At 36.9% G+C, this 7,081-nt stretch overlaps 1 long non-coding RNA gene across 1 annotated transcript; it reads left to right on the plus strand.

Moving 5' to 3' along the window:
- The first annotated feature begins 522 nt into the window (after positions 1 to 522).
- LOC116421139 lies at positions 523 to 4,501 on the plus strand. The gene is made up of 3 exons (XR_004231444.1): positions 523 to 787; positions 2,436 to 2,531; positions 4,131 to 4,501. It is a non-coding gene; the product is annotated as an uncharacterized LOC116421139 (long non-coding RNA).
- The last annotated feature ends 2,580 nt before the right edge of the window (positions 4,502 to 7,081 follow it).

Raw genomic sequence — 7,081 nt, forward strand, 5'->3', positions numbered from 1 at the left:
CCCAAATGCATAGTTACAGAAACACAGTTTAACTACTGATATTCAAACCAGTCATTGTCTATTTCCATCAGAACTAGCAAGCATACTAATACTGTCCATCTTGGAGGGCAAGGTTCTTTCATTTGAGGAAACTTGGAACTCTAACCACTTCTTTTCTTCAAGTAGCACTCTAGTGCTGGTTGGGACTACTCTAACAGTTTCCTGTTGCAGCTGATTAATTGGCTGGGCCGGCTAGAACCCTATCACTCTCCCATGACTTGTTCATCAATAGTGCATTCAAGAGGAGGATCAAGCACATAGAGAGATTTCTCTTCTTCCTACAATGTCCTATGTTTTATCTTTTTTTTTTTAAATCTCTTCGGTGTTTTTCATACCTTCCCGAGGCAGCTGTAAGTTAGTTGCTCCCTCCTCCACCCCTTTCTTCTTCACCTAGTTGCCAGTTTTAGATGAGTTCCTGATCATTAGTCATAGCAAGGTCAGGGGCGGAGGTGGGGGCAAAGAAGAAATGCATATCAGGAAATATATTAAAATGAGCAAAAGAAGTAGTTTGGGATATATAATGGATATAGTCATTTTTGTGACTGTAATTCCTCATAAATCCCAGAAGTCAAAAAAAGAAGAAGAAAGAAGAAGAAAGAAAAAGAAGAAGAAGAAGAAGAAGAAGAAGAAGAAGAAGAACAACAACAACAACAACAACCAAATGTGCATGGGAGGCAGCAGGTCAACTAGAAGGAATGCTGGGCTAGGACTCATGCCACTGCTACTTACTAGTTATATAATGACTTGGGTAAGTCATTTCCTCTCTCTAAGACTAATGACAGAGACAGACAGAGAGAGAGAGAGAGAGAGAGAGAGAGAGAGAGAGAGAGAGAGAGAGTGTGTGTGTGTGTGTGTGTGTGTGTGTGTTAAGGAGGAGGAGGAAATGGTTAAATGAAATGGTCTCTCAGATTCCTTATAGCTTTGAAATTCCATCCATGTTTGTTTCTATCTGGCTGCAGCGATAAAGAAAAAACAGTCAGCCCGACAACCCAGACAGCAATTGAAAACCCAGAACACCAGAGACAAACACATTATCCTGCTGAGCCTCTCAAATGGTCCCAACCTAATGAAGCCATTTACATCCATTCAGAGATATCAGGAAGGGACCCCTCCTGCCCCCATAGGCCTCCCGGGGGATCCAGCTGTTCTATAAGAGAGAAGTCATAAATAATCGGTGGTCCCAAAGCTCAATAGATAAATTGGAATCAGTTTGCAGTATGAACAAAATTCTTTCACTTTCCAAAAAGGACTAAAATAAAAAAGTCAAGCAGATCCTGAAGAAATGAATAGGAGAGAGGAAATGAAAATACCAAGACTGTATCTTGGAACTAATTCCCTATGTTTATCTGCTTAGATTTCTACAAAGTCAGTGCTTAAGAATGCCCTGATATTAGTTCAAAACTCCCATAGTGCCAAATAGGATTCAAATATCCAAATATCTAAAAATGACATTTGAAGAAAAGGGTAAGAACCCTGAGATAGAAAATAATAATCACAGTTTTCATTTATAAAATAGTTCCTATTTTATTGGATTATAGATAAATTACCTTATTTTATTACATAGCAATCCTATGAAATAGGATGATCATCTTTATTTTACCAAGAAGGAAATATTTCCAAAAGTGGGAAAGTGCTTTGTTCAAAATCACATTATTGGGACTTACTCTGGTTTTCTGATTCCTGAATCAAATGCTTTTCTGTGACCCCAGTCTATGCTCTATAAATGGCATGGCGTATATATGAAATACATGTGATTAATTTTATATCAGAAATCAATCATTCGTGATGTATTTATTAAATGTCTATCCAGACCCGGGATAGCTTTTTATGAGAAATATACAGGTATGCTATGATGGTGCTGACTTAGCAATATAGTTGGTTTTCTAGGAAAAGGAAACATTAGGTCTAAGCCTCCTTCCCCTTTCTTTCCCTTTTGTTTTCTTTACAAAACCTGGCCAAATACTTTTTCAGATTGCATTAATCCAGCCTGGTTGGACATCAATCTTAACTTCAGATTGGTCAAAGACAGCCATAAAAGCTGATATTTCTATATAAGCTACAGAATACAAAAAGCTTTTTACAAACATCTCATCAGATCTTCATGATAACTATGTGCAATAGAAATTGTAATACTGGTATCATCCACATTTTAAATATGGAGAAATTGAGGCTCGACATGATGAAGAGATTAGACCAAGATCAAACAATCAAGGTAAAGCCAAGACTGAAACCTAGGTCTACTGATGTCTACACTCAGATTCTTTTACTATACTATATAACCTGAAAATCAGCCTCCATTTCTGACATTTTAAATTGCAGTATGAACAACTTTTAACCTTCTGTTTCTATATTTGCCTCTCCCCATCACAAAATATCTCCATATCTTGGCTTTTAAGAATCTTCTCAAGAAAGAGTAGAAACTCTATTGATGACCAATGGCTTCTAGTTACCCACTTTTGCAGAAGACTGAACTGAGGATCATCACATACGAGGTAAGTATAAGGGAAAAAGAGATTTTTATCAGACAAACCCAAATTCATTTTCTTTACTATATTTTTCCTAAGTTCCCTTGCCATAATTGCTTCCTTTCCATGATATTTGCATTTAAACAAGAGTCCCATTCCCTCAGCTGCTCATCTTTCTTCCTCTTTTATTTCACTCAAAAGAAAGCCTGCACCTCTGAGGTATCAGTGCCTGATTCAGCTCCATGGCAACGAATAGAAAAGAAGCTGAATGGTGTGTGCTTTCCCTATCCCTCATCCTGCCTTTTTCTTTCCCTCTTTTCCTCCCTACCCTCCTAGCAAATCTTGTTGGCAGAGAGTGTGCACCCTGGGGAAATATTTCTCTCAAATATTCTTGGTGACATGTCTCATCTTCAGGCCACTCTTGACCTGATTTCTAGACTGGAATATTTAAGTTTTCAAAGAAACCTTAGAATTAATCTCCTTTGACCTGTAGTTAGTGTTTTATCTGCATGTGATTCAAAGGGTGTCAGAAAGCAATCAGCATATACTTACTGAATACTTATCATTCCTATAGGTGTCCAGGATAAGAGATGTAATGATTCTACTGTACTGTGTCATGGTCTGATTACACATGTAATATTGTCTTCATTTCTAGACACCACATTTTAGGAAGATCATTTATAAGCTGAGTATTATCCAGAGGGAAAAAACCAATATAGTGAAGGACCTCCAGATTATACCATATAAGGATCAGTTAAAAGAACTAGAGTTATTTAAAGAAAAAATAGAGCAAACACAATAGCTTCGAATATTTGAAAAGTTGTCATGAGGACAAAGTATTGGGCTTATTTAGTTTGGTCCCAAAAGGTAAAACCAGGAATAATAATAGATGAAAGCTAAAAGAAACAAATTTGGGAACAGTATAAGGAAATACTTTCTACCATTTAAGTCATCCAGAAACAGCATGCACTGTCTCAGAAAGAAGTGGTTCCCCATCATTTTAGGTCTTTAGGCAAAGAACACTGTTAGATATCATATAGGAAGGATACTTATTCAAGTATAAATTGGAATAAATGATCTGAGATTACAATTAGGATCATCTGTGATTGATGACATCCCCACCCCTCACCCCTATTCAATAAATTCCAGTGGATTCCTATTGCCTCCAGGATCAAATAGAAAATCCTCTGGCTTTTAAAGCCTTTCATAATCTGTCCACTTCCTACCTTTCCGGTCTTTTTGTACCATACTTCCCTCCACTCTACTACCTCCATGGATTCTGTGAACCACTGATGAAGGCTTCCTCACTCTTCTTTGCACAAAACATTGCATCTCCTTGATTCATGCATTTTCATTGGTTGTTCCCTGAGCCTGGAATTCTTTTCCTCCTCCCTTCTGACTCCTGGATTTCTTAACTTCCTTCAAGTTCTCCTGAGAGTACCTCTAATTTATCCTGAATAAATCTTGTTTGTATATACTTATTTGCATATTGTCTCTCTTCATTAAACTGGGAATTCCCTGAGGCCAGAGATGTCAGAAATATATATATGGACCTTGGTTCTTTATATCGGGTAATTGGTTTTGCTATTATTATTGTTGTTATTGTTGCTTTTTTTTTCATTTTAGGTGAAGAACACTAAAGATTATGATTTTGTGAATAGTAAAAGGTTAAAGCAAGTGATATCAGAGTCCAGGAACCCAAGAGCTTACAAGTCTGATAGTTGACTATGCTGGAATTTGCAGCCAACTCAGCAACTCCAAGAAATGACCTTTTGGATCCAGTCCAGTGGTAGCTGAGACAAGATACACTCAGTAATGATGTCTCATTTGGACATGAACTTGGTAGGATAGATATGTTATAGAAACTGTTAAGTCTCAGCCCACAGAGGTGGTATTAGGTAATAGTGTGCTCCTGAGGCGTTGGGAAAAAGTATTTATACTTCTGTTCTTACTATATCTCTTTGTAAATGTTAATTGAAGCTAATTAATTAAATGAAACTAGGAATTAATTAAATGAAACCTTCATTTTATCTTATTCCCACTATCATACTATCTCTTTTCTACCCTTTATGGCAAAATTTGAAAAGGCCATATATAGTAGGTTCCTCTACCAGAAAGAATTCTTTCCTCTCACTCTCTTAACCCCTTGCAATCCATCAAATTCCACCAAAACTGCTCTCTCCAAATTTAATGATGAAATCTTAACTGTTAAATTCAATGATCTTTTCTCATTCTTTTTGATCTCTCTTTGACATTATCTTTTCTCTAGATTTTTGGGACCTTTTGGTATTTATTATATTATCTCTCCTTCTTTGTCTCCTTTGCTGAATTCTCCTCCAGATTATGTCCTTTAGTTGTAAATATTCCTCCGTGTTCTGTCCTGAGCCCTCTTCTCCTTCTACATTACTTCTCTACATCAGTTCCATGGATTTAATCTGCATCTCTATGTTGAAAAGTCTCAGATCTATCTTTCCTGTTCTAACTTCTCTACTGAATTCCAATCTCTCATCTCCAAGTCTCTTTTAGACATCTTAAACTGGTGAACAGTAGACATCCAAAACTCAACATATCCAAAACTGAACTCATTATCTTTCCCCTTAAAGCCTCCCTGCCTCCTAATTCCCCTTATTGTCAAGGGCGGCACTATATCTTCCCAGTCCCAGGTTTACAACCTAGGAATCATTCTGGACTCATTATCTATCATTCCCTATATCCAAGCCACTGCCAAAGCCTATTGATTTATTTCACCTGTGTAACATCTCGCAACCATATTTCCTTCTCTGTTTTGACATTGCTATTATTCTAGGCCTTCATCACCTCACACCTGGCCTATTGTAATAGCCTGCTTGTGGCTCTGCCTGCCTCCCATCTCTCTCCACTCCAGTACATCCTCCTTTCAGACACTACAATGATTTTCCTAAAATGCTGATGTGATCATACTCTCTCCCTACTCTTCCCCAACTCAATAAATTCTAGTGGCTTCCTATTGTCTCCAGGAGCAAATACAGAATATTCTGGCATTCAAAATTCTTCATAACCTAACTCCATTTTACTTTTCTAGTATTCTTACATCTTATTCCCCCCTCCCTTCCATAAATTGTCAATTCAATGGCTTTTCCACTCAAAAGACCTTGCATCTCTTCATTTCAGGCATTTTCTTAGGCTCTCTCCCATTCCTGGAATGCTCTCCCTCAGCTCTAACTATTGATCTCTCTGGCTTCCTTTAAGTGCCTACTAAAATCTCACTTTCTACAAGAGTTCTTCTCCAATTTCTTAATTGTATTGCTTTCCCTCTTTTAATTATTTCCTATTTATCCTGCCTACAACTTATTTGTAAATGTTTGTTTGTTGTCTTCCTTAGTAGACTGAATTCCTTGAAGTCATAATTTTTATATTTTGGCCACAATATCTGGCACTAGTAAATACTTAATATTGATTGATTGAAAATTGAAAGAAATCTCACAGGTTATTCAGTCTTATCCTTTAATTTTACAAATCAAAAGCGTAAAGTTTAGAGAATTTAAATAATTTACTCAAAGTCGTGTAAGTAGTAAGCCATAGAACCACAGAAAGAACCCAATTCTTTCTGACAGATGGATTATAATCAAGAGCATCAGTCATTCAATAAACATTTATTAAATACCTACGATGTGCCAGGCACTATACTAAACACTGGGGACGCAAAGATCTCACATTTTTATAAAAGAAGATAACACATCAAAAAAAAAAAAAAAAGCTGAAAAGTAAGGGATGAAGATAACCTGGAACAGGGGCATGATGAAGTCTTGCAGCCAGGATGGGAAATGATTTGAGGAGATATGAATTACAGAATTGAATTCATCCTACAGAATGATGAGTTTTTTGAGATCACGTCATTTAGAACAATCATGATGGTGGGGAATATACCTGCCCAAGAGATACAATTGTTAAATTTTCAGTGTGAATCTTTACACCTCAGGAATCAGCAATGTCACAAATCAGAGCTTCATTTATTGTTTTGCTGATTGTTTGAATTTTAAAAAGTGATGGGAAAAAAAGTCAATGTAGATGGGGGAAAAAAAAAGAATGTATTAATGTAGATTAAACTTAAAAGTGTATCAGATGGGGGCCGCTAGGTGATGTAGGGGATAGAGCACCAACTCTGAAGTCAGGAGGACCTGAGTTCAAATCTGTCCTCAGACACTTAACACTTCCTAGTTGTGTGACCCTGGGCAAATTACTTAACCCCAATTGCCTCAGGAAAAAAAATTGTATCAGATGTACATTTTCTGGATAGTCAGTAGTTGCACATCTACCAGCATGCCTCTCGTTACACATAATAATGCACATTTATACTGTGTTTACAAAGAGCTTTTTCCCTCAACAACATTTGAGGAAACTAGTACTAGCATTCATAGACTTATAGTATCTCAGAAGAGGAAGGGATCTACCCTCTACCTGAAAGGAGAAATCCATTTCTCAATATCTCTGCAGGGTGACATCTGGCCACCATTTAAAGACTACAATGATAGGAACTCACTAAGAAGACCTACCTTGTCGGTTTTTAATCTTCTCTTTAATGAAAATTTTTTTCTTGT

Source organism: Sarcophilus harrisii, chromosome 2 (genome assembly GCF_902635505.1).
Source record: "Sarcophilus harrisii chromosome 2, mSarHar1.11, whole genome shotgun sequence".
In the NCBI taxonomy this organism is placed as follows: domain Eukaryota; kingdom Metazoa; phylum Chordata; class Mammalia; order Dasyuromorphia; family Dasyuridae; genus Sarcophilus; species Sarcophilus harrisii.